Raw genomic sequence first — 23,348 nt, 5'->3', positions numbered from 1 at the left:
CTGGAATAAATTAATATATTTGGATGATGCCATTTTATAATATGACAGTTTGTTTTAGGTTCAAAATGGTTCGCTACTACAAAACACAAAATCTTCTCACTTTGATATTTTTCTAGTAATTGTGGTGATTAATTCTGTCGAATTTTGTAATTGTCAGTCACCTAGAATCCAATGCACATTAACTTTCAGATATAAGTATTTAGTCAACATCTAAATTGTAATTTGTCTGATTTAGAAATGTTCTGCGATCTCATTTGTATTTACATGTCTATATTGATTAGGATTTATATTAACAAGTTAAATTATTTATAATAAGATAATAAATCTACATAATAAGATTTTTTTACATATAGTTTCCAATTTAAAATTTTTTTTACCATTTTATCACAAATCTGGCTCTCATTTCAAATGTATGCTGAATCCTTTGATTAGTATTAATGGCTGAAATTCCCTTTTCAACAAGAAATTTAATAAAAGAATAGTCACAAAATGACAATCATTATCAGCCATTTTTCATTAATATGTGTATGCAGCACCATAAACTTTGTAAGTAACTGTATGTGCATGATTATAATGATACTACTATTGACTGGAGTAATCCTAAGGTTAATCTCAACAAATAATTTTGGATGAAGTACAATATAATGCATATTATTAGATTATAAAACCAACATTTTTTAAAGATATTAAATTATGCAAAGTTGTTAATTTATCACAAATTAAGTAAAATGTTAGTTATTGTAACATGTATAATATTACCATCTACTCAAATGACTTTAAATGATAACTTATTATTGGTACTGGCAGAATTCTATGGAATTAAAACTATGGAATTCTACATTTATTTTTATTATTACAGATATACTGTTTTTGCAACAGGTTTGACTACAGTTACCTTTCAATTTCTTTGATGATTTTTATAGCATTAGAAAGACACCAGCCTGACCAGGATTCAAACTCAGAACCTTCTAAATGATAGGTGGAGATGATATGACTATAGATTGATGATTTTATATAGATTTTATAGATGATGACTATTTTACTAGGAGACTGGCAGGGAGGTTTAAATTATATTTAATATTTTAGTATTTATACAATTCTCTCCTTACATTTAATTGCTCGGATAAATCCTTGTACTTCATGTGATGGCAGTTACTTAAAAGAAAATTAAATTAATGTTTTAAGATTAAGTTGTATTTCATATATATATATATATATATATTAAAAAACATTATTATTATTTTAACATTTGATTGGTTGTTCACTTCAAGTTTATCTTAATACTTTAAAGTTTATTTTATTAATATTTTTATTGAGACAGAATATGTTCTTAAATAATTGGCTTCAAGAAGAAGTACATATAATATCATGAGTGAAAAATATTAATGAAGAATAATCTTAAGAATGAATCATGAAATGAGTACACGCATGGTAGGAAAAAGCTATACTGTATCTTAATAAAAGTGCATACTGTGTACTTTCTATACAGTGGCCACTTTTCATTAGTCTCAAAAGCAGTAAATATAGACAGATAATACTATTAACTCATATATATTATCACATAAAAAGCAAATAAAATTATTAAAAAAAAGTATAAAAAATGAAATAAATAATATCTATATAAATCATAAGTATAAATTTATAACAACTGATTTCTTTAGGGGAATCTGTACATCAGCTTTATGATGTACTGTTGTAACTGAAAAAAAATCTGAAGCACGTTTTGCTATTCTATAATCAAAATTATATATGGACCTTTTAATATTAGAAGAAAAATATCAGGTATATAACATAAAAATTGAAGTAAAATGAATTCTATGTAAAAACAGCTTAATTAAACACAACTTGAGGAAACCTCAAGTTTTTTTACCTGAAATCAAATTAAACAAACAATACATGGCCAATCAAACAATCTCAACTAGTCATGAGTAATGTAAATGTTTACAGGACTAATAGAAAAATTACCTGCTCTTTATTAAGAGTACGTACGTATAAATATCCTCCACCAAATAAATATCTCTCTTACAGTAAATATTCTGCTTAAATCAAATTTTCTATAAATAGTAGTAAACAGATTTGTATCTAATTTTTAAATTCTAATGCAGTGTTATACTATTCTCTTAATGCTTCTAATATATATAACTGATAACTGGAGAAGCCAGAGCAGATTATGCAATATTAAAATCAACGATATAAAATTACTTTACTGTTTTTAAAAGGTTTTTTTTTAGATTAATACATAATAGTTAAGTTAATCAATAATTCCTATTTCCCCTCAGCATGTATATAAACTATTTTTCTTTTTTTTTTTAAAAAAGGCCAGTTTACAATTAACAAAAACTACAAATTAACATTTGTAATTAATAACTATTACTTAAATACATAAATAAATAAAATAGATTTATAATTATATGAGGTTTTAGATCTGAAACTTATAATTTCCATTGGATTCTAGTCTATAATGTTATACTGTAAAATGAAATAAGTGACACAAAGTAGCAGTCAGGCAATATCCAAATATAGCCTAAAACCTTATGTGAAAAATGATAGTAAATGTAGGAGCAGATTGATCATATATACATGAGTGATTGGAACCTGGAGAGATGACAGCTAGTAAAATTGTATAATATACAATGGGAGGTAATGATGATTTGCAATTATGTGGCAAACTCAGTAACAGAATATAAACATTTACTGTAAGGGGCAAATGTTTGTCACCTGATGGATTTTCCATAATATGGAAGGTGTTATGTGCATTGGAGACCTGTAATACATTTTTATGAATGTGAGGAAGAGAATGATAACGTTATCTTACATGGTATTACGTTACGTTAGGATAATGTAATTGTAAGATTATCATGAATAATTTTATAAAAGAATCAGCCCTACACAAGGAACAAGTTGTTAGCAACACAACTTGATTGGTTATTGATGCTAAACTTTGAAGATGTAGATGTAGGTGTACTGCAAAAAGTGAAGTATAAAGTTTTAGATAAAAAAAATTGCATTACTGTGCATGGGGGAAAACAGCTAGCTTTCTTGATCAATTGCAGCTTCTAAGATTTTCAACAGAATGGAAGAAACAAATACATAATTCTTTAAACTGTCATACTCCTCGTGCAATCATTTATAACCATAATTCTACAATCTGTAAAGTAAAAGGGCTATGCAAGGAAATGGATTACTAGTTTGTTGCTTTTGAACATTGCACATTGGGATTTAAATAAGTACAAAATATTATACCATAGATACAAATTATGTTAGTGGAAGAAGAGAACATAGTTATTATGTCATTTGAGTACTTTTAAAGAAAATACCTGCCACCAATAAGGCGATCTGTAGTTAGTTGGTTAGTCGCTGAAATATAACAACCTATGCTCGCTAGTGAAGGTTAGTGGGCAAAGCGAGCCTAAGTTAAGTTTGTTTAGATTATATTTATAATTTTACGGCCTATTTAGGTATTCAGTTATCAAGTTATGTTTATTAGCTAAGCGATAGATTTTGTTGTTATTAATATTATTATTAAAGCGATAGTTTATCTTTATTAGCTAAGCAATAGTGATATTCAGGATGTATAAATAAGTACGTCCATTTAAGTATTCAAATATCAAGTTTATATTTTCTAGCTAAGCGATAGCCTTTCAGTGGCACCATCTAACTAACTGATTAATTACAGCGACTAATTGGCTAACTAACTAACTGATTAATTACAGCGACTAATTGGCTAACTAACTACAGATTGCCTTATCAATGAAGGGCATCTTCTTGAAAAGTATACTGTCATCTGAACACTAAAAGCATATTCTTTTCATATACTGATTACAAATTCATAAACTTAATAATGGAAAAAGGGTTTTAAAAATGTGCCATGTTTTTATTATGTGCAATGCTCTGGAGATTGTCAGAAAAAAAAGAGAAAATGATTAGTTACAGACATTATGACATCTCTTATGGAGAATAAGATAATTCCCCAAAAAATTAGAGATACAACACAGGACTATAAAAAGGAAAAAGGGATGAAGAGGTAGCTCCAGGGTCAAAATCAAGAATATTACTCCTTTATTTTTAATTTGATTTCAACTGAAGCTGCAATCTGGATTACAAACAAATAATATAAATAATACAAGGATTAAATAAAACAATGAATTATGATGTTCACATTTACCAGGTTATATACAAAAATTACAATAATTTAACTATCTTTGGTTTAATTATTTTTGAATACATTTACTAAAATTTCTATTTAAAAAAACTCACAAAACAAGAAATCTAAAGAGTAAAAATCAATAAAAAATTGTTTAATTATGCACTGTAATCATTTCTATTATGGATAATAAAATGAGCAATCATTAACAATTCCTTAATTGAAAAAAAGGATTTATCAAATAATAAACTGCAAAATAAATATGAAAAAAGTACTATACGTATCAGACTAAAGTAAAATATATTCAAATGTTTAATATTATTGTTAATACAATTTTAGGCACATTACTGCACAATAAATAACATTACTTTTATTTATGCAACTATTTATTTTATTACTAATGACAATATTATAATATAGTTATAATTATAAAAAAGAAGGTAATAAATATAATAATTAGGTGAAATTAATAAAAAAAAAAAAAAAAATGAATACTTAATTATATAACAATGCAATTAAACATATTCTCCTGAATACATAGAAATAGAAACTATAATATTATAAACAAAACCATTTTATAAAATTGTATATACATAATTTACAATGTAATAAAATTTTATTAAAAAAAAATTAGGCCAAATAAGTTAAGTTAATTTAATAAATAATTTTTAACTAAAATATTTGTGCACTATATTCTTGTTTCGTTTTAAACAAATAATTTACAATTAACATAATTGACACTTTCACACTATATTGACTCCATATGATTTTTTATTATTAAATAATGAATTTTATAAATAAATTTACTTTTTTTTAATTTATTTAAATTTACAAAGCATAAAACAATTTTTTGCAAAAAAAAATTGCCATTACAGAATTTTTAAAAACAGTCTAACAACAAAAAGGATTAGTTGTAAATAAAAATTGGTCCATGAGTTTGGTCACAATAGTTGAGATAACAAAGCAGACATTTAAATGTGTTATAGGAAAAAACAAAATTTACTTATTACAGTAAATAATTAGAAAGATATAAACAAATTTTTAATTAAAAATTTACCAATATATTCTTGAATATACACACAAAAAAAATTGAAATTCAAGAGTTACGGAGGAAGATAAAGATAAAATGTTAGTACAGGTGAAGATGATTGCGTTGATAAAGTAACAAAAAGAGAGAGAACAAGCAAAAATTTTCAGTTGAGGATGGTGAAAACAATACAGATAAAAATGAGTCAAATGTTTCTATTAAAATATATGCAATGTTGTTAAAAATACTAAATCACTGTAATAACAAGTTTTACTTTTCTTATATAAGGCATATAGTTTATTGTCAATTGTACAAAATATAATCAGTCACATAATAAAAGATAATTTTACTAGAAAGCAATGCAAAAGCTGAATTTTTGTATTTTTAAGCACATTTAATGATGACTGTTTGGCTTTGTTCTTCATATGCAGGTAATGATATCTAAACTGTCTGTACTGAAAAATAATTGTTTGCTTTCAAAGAAAATATATAATTTAAAGAAAATTAGTTTTCTATTAGCATACAAACATTATTACTACTTTTGATGCTTATTTATAATACTGATACCAATTTTTTTTGAAAAAAATTATTTACCAACTATGACATCTTGCCTTACTTTCACATTAGATACTAAATGACAGATTTTCTAGCTTTATTTACTGACTGAGAAACATGATTGAAGAAAATAGCTGTTAATTACATTGATTCAGTCCATAATCATTACCTTATTTTCATTAAAGGTTATTCCACTACATTAATTCAAAAATAGCAACAAACCAGATGAAACGTATATAAAAATGGAAAAAGAGGACTGATATAACAGTGTGGTATCAAGTAACTTTGTTTTTATTTTTCAACTGAGAATTAATTATTGTAATTTTATAAATAATTTTGCAGTTTGACAATGCTTTTGAATTAAATAGTTATTAAAATGAAACAGATATATATTTTAAATTAGATCAATGTACTTTTTTACTCAAACTATAAATAACAATTTGGATCATAATGAACAAGAGCAAACACATTTACAAAAATATCAAAATGAGTACTAATTGATTAAATCAATCAATTAGTCATTTAACAGTATAGGCCATAAAAGGCCAGAAATTTTAATTAGTAAACTGATACACAGACAATATTGTATTAAATATTATTTTATACAAATCAAAAATTACATACTCTTAATCTGATTAAGGGGGTCGAGACCACAAAAAGAAAATTTAAGAAATTTTTTGTTTTTTACTTTACTGTATTATTTCTTTTTCTGTTTAATTTGATGATTATAATTTATGCAAGTACGATAAAAATAAATATGGTTTTTTGACTGAAAAAGTACTATGCATGTGATAAAACATGATAAAAATTGAAAATGATAAAATGTCTTTAAATGTTATGCTGGCAGTATATTACTCAGTATAATCCAATAGCTTCTAACCGACCAGTGGTGGTTTGATGTCTTAATTTCATTTATATAAGGAAAGAATTTGTTGAGTGGTGTAGTGTTCAAAAAAATTGTGTGTGGGTTTCTTTTGTTTGGTGTTACTTTTATTTTTGTTTATAAATGTTGAGGTCACAAAAACTATTTAAAAAGCATAAAACTCAAGGTAATTTTCATGCTAAAACCGAAAAGCAAAACATAACCTCGCCTAATGAAAATAAAAATATACTGATTGAACCTGATGTAAGTAAACCTTCTAAGAGTTCTGGTAAAAAAAATTACAGATAATCTCATTTATATCATCAATTTTTAATTTCAATGATCAAAATATCATTATTTCAGTTTTACCACTAAAAAGTTGACTGAAGTTGGTATATGACTGATGTCATATAAGTTGGCAGTCATTGATGTCCATAATGACTATTTTAGATGTAAGAATAGAATAGAGAATGTGCCCACAATATCTTGTCAAGTAAATTACAGTGGTGTAAGCAGTGGTATGGAGATTGAGGCAGCGAAAGAAATTTATAACCAAGCGATCACAGACGAGAAATGTACATTATATAACTACCTTGAAGATGGTGATTCCAAAGTGTTTCCATGTATCGAAGAAATGAAAATGTATGGAGATGATTGCCACATTAAAAAAATGAAATGTATAGGAAACATCCAAAAGAGAATGGGCACACATCTGCGACAACTGAAATTATATAAGACAGGAGTGAAATTAAATGATGACAGATCTCTTGATGGAAGAAAGAGGCTTACAGACACTGCTATCCTTAATATTAAAAAATACTATGGTTTACCAATAAGAAGAAATACTGATAGCCGGTATGCTATGCACAAAGTTGTGAGGGCTGAGTATTTTCAAAAACCACAAAGGGATGCAAACTGCTGTAAGCTGTTTTAATAAGGTAAATATAGTGAGGTGCTTAGTTCTGGGGATAATTACTGTTGTCAATTATGCTAGGGTTATGGAATCGCTAGATAGAGAAAGACTGCATCATCAAGCTGATCAGTTGCAAGAATTATTGAATAAAGCTTCAGAAGAAAAAAAGAAGGCCAAAAGAAAGCTGGAGGAAACACTGGAAGAGGAGGATCAAGCTGCAGGACCATATTATATCCCAGGATTCTACTAAATACGTTTAATTTCAAACCTTCTTTTTAGCAAATTTAGTTTTTCAGATTTTATTTACCCTATTCTCAGTTCCTGAAAAAGCTAGAGGAATGACTTTTTTTGGGTATTCAGTTCAACTTTTGAGGGAAAAATTGTAGATTATCAACCTAAGTAAAGTTAAAAAATAAAAATCACCCATTTTTTTACCAATTTTAAGTGTTTCACTAAAGAATAAAATTATGATTTTTTAGTGAAATTTTGAAAGATTACTTCCCTCAAATTGTTCAGAATGCGTTGGTGTACAACCTCAACTTCAATATATTTCAGAGCAATTGGTTCAGAAGTTGCTGAGAAAAAGGAACATAAACTTGTTCAATTTAACTTTACGGGGATAGAGTGGTCCAAGTCCTCAAGGACTTTTGTCTGAATGAGTAACATCTGAACTTCTATACTGTTGCTATAATAATAATGTTCCTATATTGCCCTTTTATTTTAAGAGATCTTCTTCAATCGGAACTAATTTTAATAATTACTTAAGCAATATAAATCATTTCTATGTCAATATTTAAGAAAAATGTCAAAAAATCTTGTTTTATATTAATTTTAATTTTGCAAAAAAATTTATCAACATAAATCAGTAAGAGATCTTGTTACACTTAATACAGCTAATAAATATATCTCAATCATATTATATTTTATAGAGAAAAAATGGTTATTTTGTATTTTAAAAATTTAATTGTTGATACTACTAGCTAGCTCTCAAATTCATGTAAAAATCAATTCTGAATAAGGTTATGGAAAAAAGTAGTATATATTTAATTATGATTTATTTTTTAAATCATTAATTCACCATATGGAAATTCTGAGGCACATGAAAGATGATATGCCTGTTTGGGAGTTAGTTTAATTAACAAATGTTTCTGGGTGAATGGTAGAGATGGTACTGTGAATGTTTGGGAAAAATTTGAATGAAAAAACTTCTAAGAAAGCAACAAGTAGGTAGATTCATTAATATACATTGAAAACAAAATCAAACAGAGTGAAGATAATGTGAAAGTAATAAAAAATATTACTACTTATAAATATATTACTTAAAAAACCACTAATACAATTTTCAAATAAATTACTCACAAAATAAAAGTAATTGTTTGCTACTGTATTGTAAGTGGATGAGGTACTGAACACAATAAATATATGCTAAATAGTGAAACCAGCATTCAACATGTTCCCAAATGTGTTACAGAACTACAAAATTTTATTTTTTCATTTTAAATATTTAAGTTCTAATTAAATGTTAATAAAAAGAAAAATACAAGATATTAATTGCACAGGCATACAAATTTATGGAATTTTTATCATATTTCAGAAAAAATAAATACATTTGGAATCAAGTTTACAGTATTAAAATGGAATCTCTCATTATTCTGATGATCAACTCCACAGGAAGGCTTCACTTATCTACTTACGTAACAGCTGCAATAAAACCAAAACAAATTAATAACACAAATCTATATATATATTTCATTAACATGCGAGTAATTTTAATATTGTTAAGACTTAATAACAATTCATAGTTAAAGTTAATAAAGTTTAATTATGCTAAAAGATAAATTTGATTTCCTATAAAAAATTTATTACTGTAAAATGGTGGATCCTAAAAAACTATAATAAAATTCTTAACTACTATTATAAACTAGATATGTCTATTAATTTATATTTGAGTGCTGTACTATTAATTGAGTAATAACTAGTACTATTATCAAGAAAAATATGATAAAACAATAATATATCAAGCTGATAATTTTTGTGGCACTTTAAAATTTTTGATTATCTGGCCTTAATTTCAAAGTGTATATATATAAATATAAGCAATATTTAAAAAGTACAAATCCCTAGCATATAAACTTTCAATGCTATTAACAGCATATCCTGATTATTATAGTGGCATATGAAAATTAACCTACAATTCTAAAAGAGAAAGTCTTTATTTTCAATAAAAAAAAAAATTAAATTTCATATAAAGGAGCTAAAAAAAGCCAAGGTTTGAAAATAAAGCTCAAGCATTTAATGAGAAAATACTAAACAGGTTTCTTTTAATTACATTGCTTTTTCATGCCTAATAAAAATTAACTGAGCGATGGTAAGGACACACCGTATAGATTATAATCATATATGAATAATAAAGCAAACATTTTTTATCTGTTGTTATTTTTAACCGAAATAAAAATGTTTATCTAAAAATTGTTATTTGTGATTGAAGATCATTTCCACAACACCAACATCTAGGGGCAGATGTCAGTTGTTAGTTAAGAATGAGCTTAAAAGATTGAATACATTGTTAAAAAAAAACCCCATAAATCTAAGTAAAGATTCCAAAATATGTTCATTTGCAGACAGATAATTTTATTAATATCATGATTTATTAGGAAAATGATTTTCTTTACTCTTTTAGTAATAACATACTCATATCCAATTACAATTGATTTAAAATACATTAATATTTTATGAGATAAGATGAATTTGCAACATATGGAAAAAGTTTGCAAAATTTTGCATTCCTGACTGGGATTTGAATCCCTACTTAACAATATGATGTGGAGGTAAATAAACTAATAAATAACTTGCTTTCAAATTAATTAGATAATTGTTTTTCCAAAATTTATTGGCCGTTGTGTATTAAGCTACAAATAATCCTACTACTTCCCTTCAACATTTCTTTTATTATTAACTTTGCTTGAGAACATTTGATGATTTTTACTCTTTTTTTTTATTTAATCAAGACAGCGTTAATATGCTTTTTTTGTGTGGGATTTTTTTATCAGGTTTTTCAATACTACATAGTAAAGTTTTGGGAAGCTTTAGAAAGAAAAATAAATAAAACATCATATTTAAAATCAAGGCCATGAATAAATAAAAAAAAAAAAAAAAAACAATAATGCAATAATTATAATTTTAAATAATACTTTCTATTAAATGAAAAGATCCATTTTTCTTATATGCCTGATAATATACGATTTAAAAATTACTTAAATAAATTTAAAGATATACATTGTAAAAATACTATATTGTAATTTCATAAAGTTGAAAAATTTCACCAACTACAGAATAAAAACTAAAGAGATTCCATTAAAAAAAAAAATTACATTAAAATATTCTAATTTTAAATACTTAATACATATTTTTTTAAATAATGAAATATATTTTAATAAAAGATAACAAATAAAAACATAATTTTAACAGGCTATACATTTACAAATGTCACATAAATATATTAAAAATACATAAAAACATATACCTTATGACTTAATAATAATGAATCACATATAATAATAGTACACAATATTGATAATAAAAATAATACATATAAGAATATATTAATGTAATTTTATGACATTCATATATACACACATACATGCATACAGACATACATACATATATGAATATTTATTATGATTGCAATCAATATTATATTTCTAAAATGACATATAACAGTAACGAAAATAAAATGGTTAAAATATTGAAAAATTAATGAAATAAGATGATACAATTGGTAAAATAAATTTAAAAAAATTAATGTATAATTTTTTTTCATAAAAATCACAACCTCATACTAGTTAAATCAGTTAATACAGTAAAGCAACTGGTTTATACAATTTAATCTGCAGCACATCAAGTGTAAAAGAAACGTCAACTTTTTCATGTAAATTGAGAAGTATGACAATGGAGGAATTCTGTAACATTTTTATCATATAATCATTGCAAGTAGGATCAGAGCTGATGATATTATGAGAATATCATTACTATTCACTAGCTTCTACTAATAATACTACAAGTAAAACTGTTACTCATCCTGCCTTACTTTACCTCATCAAATGTAAATGCAAGAACTCTTTTTTTTACAGCTATTCATTTTTTATTAATTTCCTGTAGGTCTTATTTTTTGAAATATAAGTTCTGAGGTTTTTTGAAATAGATTCTAATTTTTATCTTGTTTCTTTCATTCTTACAATAAACAAATTTGTTCTAAAATATAGATACCTTATACAGCATTCAATATATTTTGGTTCATAAATTGGTTTTCTTAATAAGTATGAAAAAGTTCTTTAACAAGACTTTTTTTATCACGTTTTAAAAAAGTATCAGGTTGACAGACTAATTCTGAGAAAACATCTATATTACTTGCTATAAATATAAGCTAATTGTAACAAAACTTAACTACATCATATTAAAAAGTCAAATAAGATTGTTAAAATAGAATACTTCAATTTATGGAAAAGTGTTTTGGTAACAAGATTTGTTATTTGAGTGAAAGAAAGATGGCTAAAGGGAGTTCATTCACGATAACTGTACAGAGATTTCAAATTAATCAAAATAAAAACTGATATCATTAAAGTGGGATTAAAAGCCAATTGAGGTTGTCAACATATTACATTCTGTATTATTAGAGATTAAAGTCTATAAATATTTAAAAGAATTATGAAAAGATGAGATAACCAAGCAGCCATAAAAACTGTCAGAGATTATCAGAAATAACAATTATCTCATTCCAGGCTTATTAGGGAAGATGACAAAAAGCACAATGAACTGAATATATATATATATATATATATATATATATAATATCTTAACAGGTATATTGAAATACAGGGACTCTGTGCTAAATTGAAAAGTGATTAGAGTCAAATCAGAGAAAAATGTTATCCATACCGAATGCAATACACATTTTGCTGAGACAAAAAAGATACAATTTAAAAAGAGAACAACATTATAAAATGTCAAAAGAGAATAAAAAACATAAAAGTGCTGACTGGTGATCTGCAAAGCTGTTAACAAACACCAATGTTGTCTACCAGCATAAGATTCTACAAAATGTAAATTGTGGATTGCAAATTTTACTATATAAGACCAATCTGATTTAATCAGCATTGCATAGTGGGATGAAACCAAAGGCGGTGGATTGGTATTGAAATAGCATCAGCAATATTTAAATGGGCAGACAACGTTATTCCAAGTTCAAATGTCAAAGAAATAACATTGTGGACAGATAATTGCTATGGGCAAAATAAAAATATGGCATTTTTTACTTATTACAAAAGTGTCCACAGCTTAAATTCACAAATCAAAAGTTTTTTATTAAAAGGACACATATAAATGGAGGCTGATAAAATCCATGGCATAATTGAACAAAAGCAGAAGATATTGAATAACATGGCCATTTCAACGTAATGGGACTGACAAAGATTAATTGGACAATGTTCATGAAAGTACTTTGTATATAATATGGACTGATGCGACTTCAAGAAATTTGTTTCAGTTTAAAAAACAGAGAATCACATTTTGTGCTGAACAACCAGTAATGGTCTGTTGTACATCATAAGTAAAACAACCTAATGGATTTACTACCTTATTTATCATAAGAATTTCACTCATATTATAATAACATTGAGCATACCAGTACAGGTGAATATCCAAATGATGAGGGCAATAATGATACTGAATGATAGTGTTAAAGTAAAATGCAATAATTATTTTGTTTAGATCATTATAGAAAAAACAGTATTTGTCTAGTACTAGATGCATACATACAACATTACATTCAAATTTTTGACAAAAAGAACATTAAAACATTTTTAAAAAAAATTGTTATAAAAACTTCAGACAAAAATAAGTTTCCAATCAGAAAGTCATAATTATTCATTTGTAAAATAGCTAAGTTGTAGGATTAAAGAAGTTTGGAATAAACTTTGAATGGCTCTCCTGTAAAATTATGTTTTTATGGGATAATTTTTTATACCTTTCATGCACAGATGTACAAACTAGATGATTTTCCTTCTATTTGTACTTTTAAAAAACACTTGAGAATAGATGTCAATTAATAACATATCTCTTATGACTGGTTTGTGTTGCAATTGATGACCAACATACCTTGAAAAAAATCTCTAAGTTTCTTTTTTATAATCAAACAAAATACCAGTAAAATTCTAGAGTAAAATTTATACCAATAATTATGACCACCAAATCCCTAGCATATATAATCCACTACTATATTCCCCAATTAAGGGCAATTACACAAAAAAAACAGAAAAAAATTGACTTGAATTTTTAAATTCTCCCACTTTTTCTGTTTAACTTGATAATATAATACATGAACATTTGATTGTTAATACAAGAACAATTTAGATCTGGAGTAACAGTACAAGGTGAAAAGATCAAGATGCTACAATTTGCTAATGTATAGTAATTCTAACTGAGAGTAAAAAAGATTTAAAAGAAACAATGAATGGCATGGAGATGTCCTACGCAAGAACTACCTCATGAAAATAAACAAGAACAAAATGAAAGTAATGAAATGTAGTAGAAATAATATAGATGAATCATTGAATATAAAAATAGGAAGTGAAAAGATTATGGAAGTAGAAGAATTTTGTTATTTGGGAAGTAGAATTACTAAAGATGGACTAAGCAGGAGCAATATAACATGCCGAATAGCACAGGCAAATCAAGCTTTCAGTCAGAAATATAATTTTTTTACATCAAAAATTAATTTACACATTAGTAAAATATTTTTGAAAGTATATGTTTGGAGCGTAGCTTTTATATGTTAGTGAAACTTGGAAGATTGGAGTACCTGAGAAGAAAAGAAGCTTTTGAAATGTGGTGCTATAGGAGAATGTTAATCAGATGGATGGATAAAGTGACAAATGAAGAGGTGTTGTGGCAAATTGATGAAGAAAGAAGCATTTGGAAAAATATAGTTAAAAGAAGAGACAGACTTATAGGCCATATATTAAGGCATCCTGGAATAGTCACTTTAATATTGGAGGGAAAGGTAGAAGGGAAAAATTGTGCAGGCAGGCAGGCAGGCAATGTTTGTAATATGTAAAACAAATTGTTAGGAATGTAGGATATGTAGGGGTATACTGAAATTAAACGATTGGCACTATATAGGGAATCTTGGAGAGCTGAATCAAACCAGTCAAATGACTGAAGAAAAAAAATTATGATTATTTGAGTGTAGATTTCTGCTGCAAAAATATTTCTAAAAATAATTTTACACTGCATTTGATTTAGTCATTTATGAGTACTGCCTTATTTTCAACCTCCGATCATGCATCTAAGTAAACAAGAGATAGGCAGGAGCCAGGTCTGCACATTGTGTGATTGCACCACCCTCCACCACAATCTCTGCCATTGCCAGCTCCATTGCATCAGTCTAAGTTGACTTAAGGCAATTGAACATGTTAATGCACAACCCCACTGTGCCAATGTGACACAAGACCTTCTCAGGCAATTCAAGTGGGAAGTTTTTGACCATCCACCATATAGTACAGACCTAGCACAGAGAAATTTTCACCTCTTTTGAGAATTGAAGGAATGGTTGGACAGACAAAACTTCACCACCAACAAAGAACTTCAGGAGGCTGTCAAGACGTACATTACCTCACTAGCAGCAAATATCTTTGAAGAGGGCATCGGAAAGGTGGTGCCACGGAACGACAAATGCCTCAATTGTTTTGGCAATTATGTAGAAAAATAAGTTAGATACTATTCAACTTTTAGTAATAAAATCATTTTGTTATGTCAATGTGTCCTTTTATAGCCCAACGGTGGTTGAAAAAAAAACTGTCCTCGAATTTTGTGGCAACTGAATTTTTTTTTTAGCTGGTTCCTATTCTGCTCATGTGCTTTATTTCTGAGTTGTACAGGTTATGCTTTGTATAATTATTCTAATAAGTCTGTGAAAGTTTGTTGATTTTTGCGGCAAAGGATAAAGCTTTACTGTAGTTTTAGTGCGACACTGAGTTATTTTGAGTTTCTTGCAGTTTCATTTCTGTTAACGTAATTTGTTGGTAAACAAGCCTAGTTTAATTTTTATAAGAATGCCTAGAATTAAGAAATTCAACAACCGAAAAAAATAGAAGGAAAGCAAAGGAATATCTGTCTGTAGAATGATGACTGGTTCCAAAAGAAAGGCAGAGGAAAACTTAGATAGTCTTATTAGTGATAGCGGTTGTCCTAAAAGCAGTGAACCTTCAAGTTAAACTTTGCAATCATTGTATATGGAATAATTATGATATTCCTATTAATGCGTTGAATATGAGTATTCAAAGAATGAATATAATATTCAATTTTGATGAGTTAAAATTACTTTTGGCATAACCTTTATCAGAAATAAGTGTATGCAAATTTTGCCAAGGTTCCCTAAAATTACTTGACAGATTATTGTTGATAAAATAAAAACTTATTATGGTTTAGCTGTTTTGAGAAACACCAGTAGTGTTAATGACATGAGATGTGCTATTTGGACTGAGTATTTTCACTAGTAGGGTTAAATCATGGGAAGAACTGTCAAAGTTTACAAAAATTTTATGAAACTCACATCAGGGAGGTTGAGAAAGAAATCTACAAAATTAAAAAAATGCAAACAGTCTTCAGCAAAAAGAAAAATGTTAGAACACTATGAAGAGCAGGAGGATCCTGACAACCAATCTTTATACTGCTGGTATACACTGATTCTTTGTTCTTCTCAGGTAAGTCCCCAGTTCAATCTTTAAAGTTGATTTCCTAAAAATCTTGTATCTTAACACATTAACTGCCATGAGACACATAATTATTTCTCACCTTCCTATCCTAACTACAAGGTGAGACACCAATCTATTTCTCAGATTACTGGCTAACATTTCATGTGAGACCACATTGTATGCCTCATTTTTCGGAACAATTTTTATTCTGAAGTATAAAAAAATAAATTCTCTAACCATCAGTGAGATTAGCTTTTTTGTAGACCATTTACAAAAATACTTATACTAACTGTTTATTTTTTTCCTCTTAACTTATACTAAACTGGTTTTTTCCTCTGAAATATAAAATTTATTTAAAGAAACTTGCGTTTTTCTCTTTGCATTCAGTAGATTATGAATGTAATCCCGTTTGATTTTATTAACATCTGTAGAGCTTCAATCTTAATCTAAGTGTTGTTTGTTTACTGAGAAGTGATTGTGTTGGTTGAAAACAATTTGTTTTGTAGTTTATGGAAAATATTTATAAATCATGAATGACAGAGATACAGATCAATTAGAAGAACCAAGTTCAACTTTAAATGATCAGGAAAGTTTATTCCTGATGGACAGTGATTACAATCATGAGTGGAACTGGATGAAGAAATGAAGGTATGTCAGTTGATTTTGATGATAATGATAATGTCGATGAATTGACTTTCATTGAGTTTTAATGAGAATAATGACAATGATGCAGATTTGAGCAAAGATGATGTTTCTTTGATAGAAAGATTGAATAAATTACACAGTTTAATGAAAGATCCAAATGAAAAATGGAAGCATTTTAATGTGGACAAAGTTAAAGTAAGCGATATTAAATTTAACCCAAATAACGATCCCTTAAGTTTGAATCTGGACATAATTGCATCAATGGTAGATTGCTCTCCACTTCAATATTCAGTAATTTATAACTAATAAAATACTAGATACACTATCATTGAAACTAATTGGTATGCCATGCAGCAGAAACTTTCTAAATACTGCTCCTAATGCTAGGATACACAAATCAGTGGATACTAACATTATCAAAATGAAACACTTTTTAGGTATCATTATATACATGGGTTTAAGTCCATTGCCTTCTATGGCACACTACTGGTAGATGACTGATGATTTATACCAAACTCCTACCCCACAAAATAAGCAGAAATAGGTTTGAATTAATGCTCAGCATGTTTCAGTATGCAAATAATAACACAGCACAATTAGATGAGGTTGTAAAAAATTCCAAGGCATTATTGATGTAGTTGTTGAAAACTTCAGGCTGGCTGTAACTCCACAGCCAGCAATTTATTCTGTAATAAATGTGTACTGAAGAGATTATGATGCCATCTAAGGGACAGATATTATTCAAACAATATATAAAAGGTAAGTGCCACAAATGTAGAATGAAAATTTTTAAATTAAGGATTTTTATATTTTGTCGAATAAAGTATACTCTGGGAAAGAAAAGGGTGATAATAAAAGGGCAGTGTTTTTAAAAATTTGTACTTGAGCTGACTGAACCTTACAATGAATGTGGATGTACAATTATCACTGATAATTGGTACACTAGTATATCATTAGCCAAAGAATTAATGGATAGGGGTATGCATTTATTTGGTGACTTAAATAAGAAAACAAAATTTAATCCTCCAAAAGTGTTCAAAGAAAAATTGTGACGAAGTGAGTGGATTTCTATGAAAAATGGCCAACAAAATTGTTGTGCTTAAGTTTAAAAGATATTTTAATGCTTTCAACAAAGCAAAGAGTGAAAATGATTCCATGGTAAAGTAGACAAACAACTGTTTTGAAACCAGATGCCATAGTTGAATACTATCAAGGCAAATCTTTCATTGATTTAACTGATTAAACTGGTTCTCTCTCAACTCCTCCAGTTAAATGGTAGGAAAATTATGTTTGAGCTTCTTTTAACAACTGCAGTAATAAATGCTCTTTGCTCTGCATCCTTCAAGGAAGAAATTGTAAGATCATTATTTATTAAATGAAAAACCTATGCAAATTTCTAATTTCCACATAATGAAAACTGATAAATCACTGCGATGTAAAGTGTGTTACCAAAAGAAAGCAGCAGCTCACCGGAACATTACTAAAGTGAAAACTCGCTGCGTTGGCTGTGGCATGCAAATGTACTATGAGCGATTCTTTCAAAGCCATGTTATAAAAGTTGAATAAATTATAAGTTTTATGAATAATGAAAACATAAATTGTTCAAATAAAAATATTTCTTTAAGTTTAAAGTTAATTGCTAATAAAACTTTATTTGAAGAGCTTAGATTGAAAACAAGTTATATTCATTTTTTTAAATTTGCGGGATAATTATAAACTATTCTTGTAAGGTCAATACATCAAGTCATACAACGTTTGGTACAAAACAAGTTATATTTTACTTATTCCACTTCATTTAATGCAGTAATTTCCTGCAAAACAAGTTATATCTAAAAATCTCTTTAATTCAAATCAAGTTATATCCTATTTCTCTTGGTGTAGTGTCTGACGCATATGCAATCTGCTGCAACTAACATCTAGGTATGTTTGCATACCTCTAATTGTGAGTTTAATTTACAGTTTCTGAGTTTCAAGTGATATTTTATTTACTTGTGCTTGTTATTTTGTATCTAATGTAGAAAGCAGCTTAACAGTTGAGCACATTAATGAAGATTCAAGAAAATGAAGTAGAAATGAAACCAAACACAACAAACATAAACAAAGCAAGGTACAGTGGATCCTTAGGCTTTATTCTACTCCTTGCAATGGCAAATTTCTTGTACACAAGCCTATTGAAAAGTCTTGTTTTCCAGTGTTTTAATGTTAATGAAGATTATATAATTTCTTTTAGAAACTCACAAACAGATCTAAAATATATCAGAATAATTTTATCTTTCTAAATACGAAAGTACAGGGTGCAGTCAGACATAGAACTTTTGACAGTTCTAAAAGAAATAGATAACACAGTCTGTTGAGTGTTACTTCAGTACCCAACAAGGAAAGAAATTTCATGTATATCGTCAGTTATGTGACGATTTAGTGAATCCCATTGGAAAAACCAGAATTACTGGTATTCTAAAGCGTTATTTTACAACAGACCAACCAGCTAAGGAAGCTAGGGGAGGTGATAGGAAAAAGGATAATAATGTCTTCAGGAAAAACAGAGTAAGAGCCTTCAACAATAGTCTGCAAGCCAGAGAAAGTCACTATGGCCACAACAAGAGTGTACAAATTTATCTGTCATCAGAACTGAAAAATATTCGCCTTCATAAGATGTACAATAGTTGTGTACAAGAATCTTTGCAAGTTAATATTTCTATGTTTTATGGAAAATTTAATTCTGAGTTTAATAAAGGATTTAATAACCCTATAGTGGATGTTTGTAAAACATGTGAATTTCTTCATAATCAAATTAAAAACGCAAGAGCACAAGAAGCTGACAGATTTAAAACGGACCTTTATTTCCACAAAAAACTAGGCAAAATATTTTGTAAAATCACTAGAAGCAAAAGTGAAGATTCTAATACACTTGTGGTTGCATTTGATCTCCAAGAAGTGCAAGTTTTGCCTGACCTTGCTATACAAGAGGCATACTATTCACATCAGATAGGCCAGTACAATTTAGCAGTTTGTGATGTTTCATACAATAAAAACTATTTGTATTCATGGATAGAAAACCAGATTGAATGAAGAGCAAATGAAGTCTCTAGTTATGTAACATCATTATTTGGTAAATGTTTTGCCTAAACTTAAAAATTTGGAAAATAATCACATTTTATTTACTACTGATGAATGCGGTGGGCAAAATAAAAATAATATAATGCTAACAATAATTCAGTCTTGGTTTTCAAGCTATCCAAGCACCATCACATCTGTCACTATGCTTTATCCTGTAAGAGGTCATAGTTAGCTGCCATGTGGCAGATTGTTTGGAAGGATTCAAAAAGATGTCAAATTGGTAGAAACTATAATCCTCTCTGAAGATTAACAACATTTACAGAAAACACACTGACTCACTATTTATCTATCAGGTTGACTAATAAGTAAATGATTGAAATAATCCTCTTTGCAGTTGACAAAGAGGATTATTTTTCAAAAATTACAGAATAGTTACAAGGTCAGTATTGAAGTACATAATGAACAATACTATTCACATAATAACATAAAAGCTGTATCACTTTTAAAACCACAATGTCACCAACACACCAGTGCTGTACCATCTGCTAGTGAAACAAAATGGCAAACAGCAGAACTGAAAATTCATTATGTAATAACTTTCTCAATAAATTGGGCTTAGATATTGACAGCGATCCTTCTCACTGTCTGTAGTTATACAGAAAGCGTTATCAGCTGATTCAACTAGTTCTGCTCGACAACCTCATGATGATTGCAACTACGCTGATATTGAAAAAAACTATTTCTTGCATGTAAAGTTTTTTTCAATAAGGTACTGTTAGTGTATTCACTGATGTTTTTTCTTATATTTTTAAATGAGATTTATTTGTGTTAATCTTGTTATCTAGCGTTATAATCTTGTAGCTATTGAAGCAAATTATGTTCATACTATTCTTAACAAAAGGATTATGATTACATTTTTTAATTTTTTTTTTAAGTGTTTCTTCAAACTTTCCAGTAAAACTTATACTGTATCCTGTTAAAAGTTTCATTTTTTTATCAACTGGCTATCAATTTATTCAGAATAAGTTTTATCCATTTTAGCTTAAAAAAATCTTTTGTTCGAAATAAGCTACATCCAAACTTTAAGTCAAAACAAGCAAAAACCAAAATTTAAATTAGCATTACATCATAAGCTATTACTTTTTCAGTCTAAAACTTTTAATTAAAACTCCTTAGGATAATATAATTTAACTAATTTTTAAAGTTTTGTCTTTGACCCATTTTGTAGATCAAGTTTTCTGCTCTTCCTGAAAAATATAATAAAATGGATATAACTTGCTTTGAATCTAAGCTCTTCATTTAGTGAATAAGCATCTGCCGATTAAGTTTTAGGAATAAATCTTTGTTTTTTGGACTAATAAATATGGCAACAATCTTATAAATAGGTGGTTATTTCATAATTTCTACCACTGTTACTACTACTACTACTACTACTACTACTACTACTACTACTACTACTACTACTACTACTACTACTACTACTACTACTACTACTTTACTTCAGAAAAGTGAAATATTTAAAGGTAAGGTTATATTGATTTTAATTTTAATTATTTTTATTTGTTTGATAAAAATAACTGTAAAAACCTTATATTTGTAGAGTGAGATAGATATGTCTCACTAATGTCTTGGAAGGTTATCATTTATCGCTGCAAGACACATTTAGGTGTCAAAATTAATTTTCTCTAAATTAAGGAAAACGTACCTGAGTGTGTAAAAATATATCTGTAGCATAGGGATCCAATAAGGATTTTTACCATAGAAGTCAAACCTGTTAATATTTTTTAATATTTAGGTACACTTTTCTGAACAACCAGAAAAGATCTTTGAACAATCCTTTTTGCATTTGTTTGATGGAGGAATCAGACAAAATTAAAAAAAATTTCACAAACATTTTTTTTGAATGTTTTTGAATCTTTGAAATGTGCTCTTATTACTGGTATAATTGGTTTCTATCAATATTTTCAAATAATGTTAACCCATGAGGGGGGGAGGGGTGTCACGTCCGGTCTTTTATACCGCTTTACTTTATTTAGGTTCATCTTTCAGCAAACACTGTATATTATGCTTCCCCTCCACAGGGGTAATCTAAGTTTACTGTCTAACAGTGCTAGTAAAACAAAAGTAGTCCCACTTTTGTCTATAATGTCTCATTCATATGATATTGACCCAAAGTCAGGTGATGCTAAAAAAAACATGTATTCCTACCGTTACATCTCTACTAGAAAAGAGTAGATGTTGTTGACTAGTACAAATCATCATAGTCTGTATCAAGAACATGTAATCATTGGCCACTCATGTTGTTCTTTTTCCCTACTGAACATCACAGGATTAAACTCTTTTATTGTTAACACACATTCTCTAGGATGATTTGAGATAAAAAAGAGTGTTCCTCAAGCAGCTAGCAAGAAAGCTTTTTCAGAACTATTTAATTCAGAGTGCTGTCCAGGTGAAGTTACATCAAGCACTGAAAAGAAATATCACACAAATGCTAGGAATGGAAGAAGAAAGACCAGTTCCAAAGGAAGGGGAAGGACAAAGTCGCTGCATTCACTGTGACTCAATTAAATATAGAAAATCAAAAACTAAGTGTTAGGTTTGCTAATATTTCATCTGCAAAGAATACAGCACTATTTTGTGTATCAGGAGTATCACTAATCCTGCTGACCCTGGCAAGAGCTCTTCAGATACAGATTAGATATCTCTATGGAAATTTTGTGCATTTATTCTTATGACATGAGTTTCCATCATTATTTGCATTCATTTTACTCTTAGTAAGTTTATTTTTAACATAATTATAATACTATTTTTTTTTAAAAGTAGAGCCTGATTTTTATTCTTTGTTTTAACTGAAAAATACAATGTTATTACAATGATAATTTTGTGTCTTAATTTTTAACAGCATTTACTTATAAATGCTGTAACAATAAAAACCATTTTCTGAGCAGTGAGTGTTTTATTTATTGCTGGTTGAAATGACTGTATGTGAGCCTTCAAGTTACACCCAGCATGCAACCCCTCTTGGGTTAAAAAAAATTTAACACCTTGTCTTCATGGCAACAGATGTTTTATCATTCAAAAATTCATAAACTTCATACGCTTCAATCTTGTAAATGAAAAATGATATGAACTTGATCTTTTACAATTTTGTAACACGTTTTTTTTCTTTATTACATTTGTTGTTTCTCTACATTTGTTGTAGAGGTTTTGCCACCAATTCCTTGAGGTTTCAGCTCAAGGAATAAAACTGTAATGTGGACCATGTATTTTTGTTTACATTTTGATTGTTGAAAGGTCTTAGTTTCTCTTTAGCATTTTTTTGAAGTGAAAACTTCTCTAGGCACGTTGTGTCAGAATTTTTTGTATATACAAATTACATGGAAACATGGGGAAAA

General features: G+C 28.0%; 1 protein-coding gene across 1 annotated transcript in view; it reads right to left on the bottom strand.

The window, feature by feature from the left end:
• Window positions 1-5,094: 5,094 nt before the first annotated feature.
• LOC142329122 (ankyrin repeat domain-containing protein 13C-A) overlaps window positions 5,095-23,348 on the bottom strand; it is a 77,084-nt gene continuing 58,830 nt past the window's right edge. The window contains exon 12 of the transcript XR_012757423.1: window positions 5,095-9,202. The gene's annotated coding sequence lies outside the window, so the exon portion shown is untranslated. The remainder of the gene's footprint in view (window positions 9,203-23,348) is intronic.

Source organism: Lycorma delicatula, chromosome 8 (genome assembly GCF_047948215.1).
Source record: "Lycorma delicatula isolate Av1 chromosome 8, ASM4794821v1, whole genome shotgun sequence".
NCBI lineage: Eukaryota > Metazoa > Arthropoda > Insecta > Hemiptera > Fulgoridae > Lycorma > Lycorma delicatula.
The sequence above is the reverse complement of the archived record's forward strand: the minus strand, read 5'-3'. Positions and strand labels throughout refer to the sequence as shown.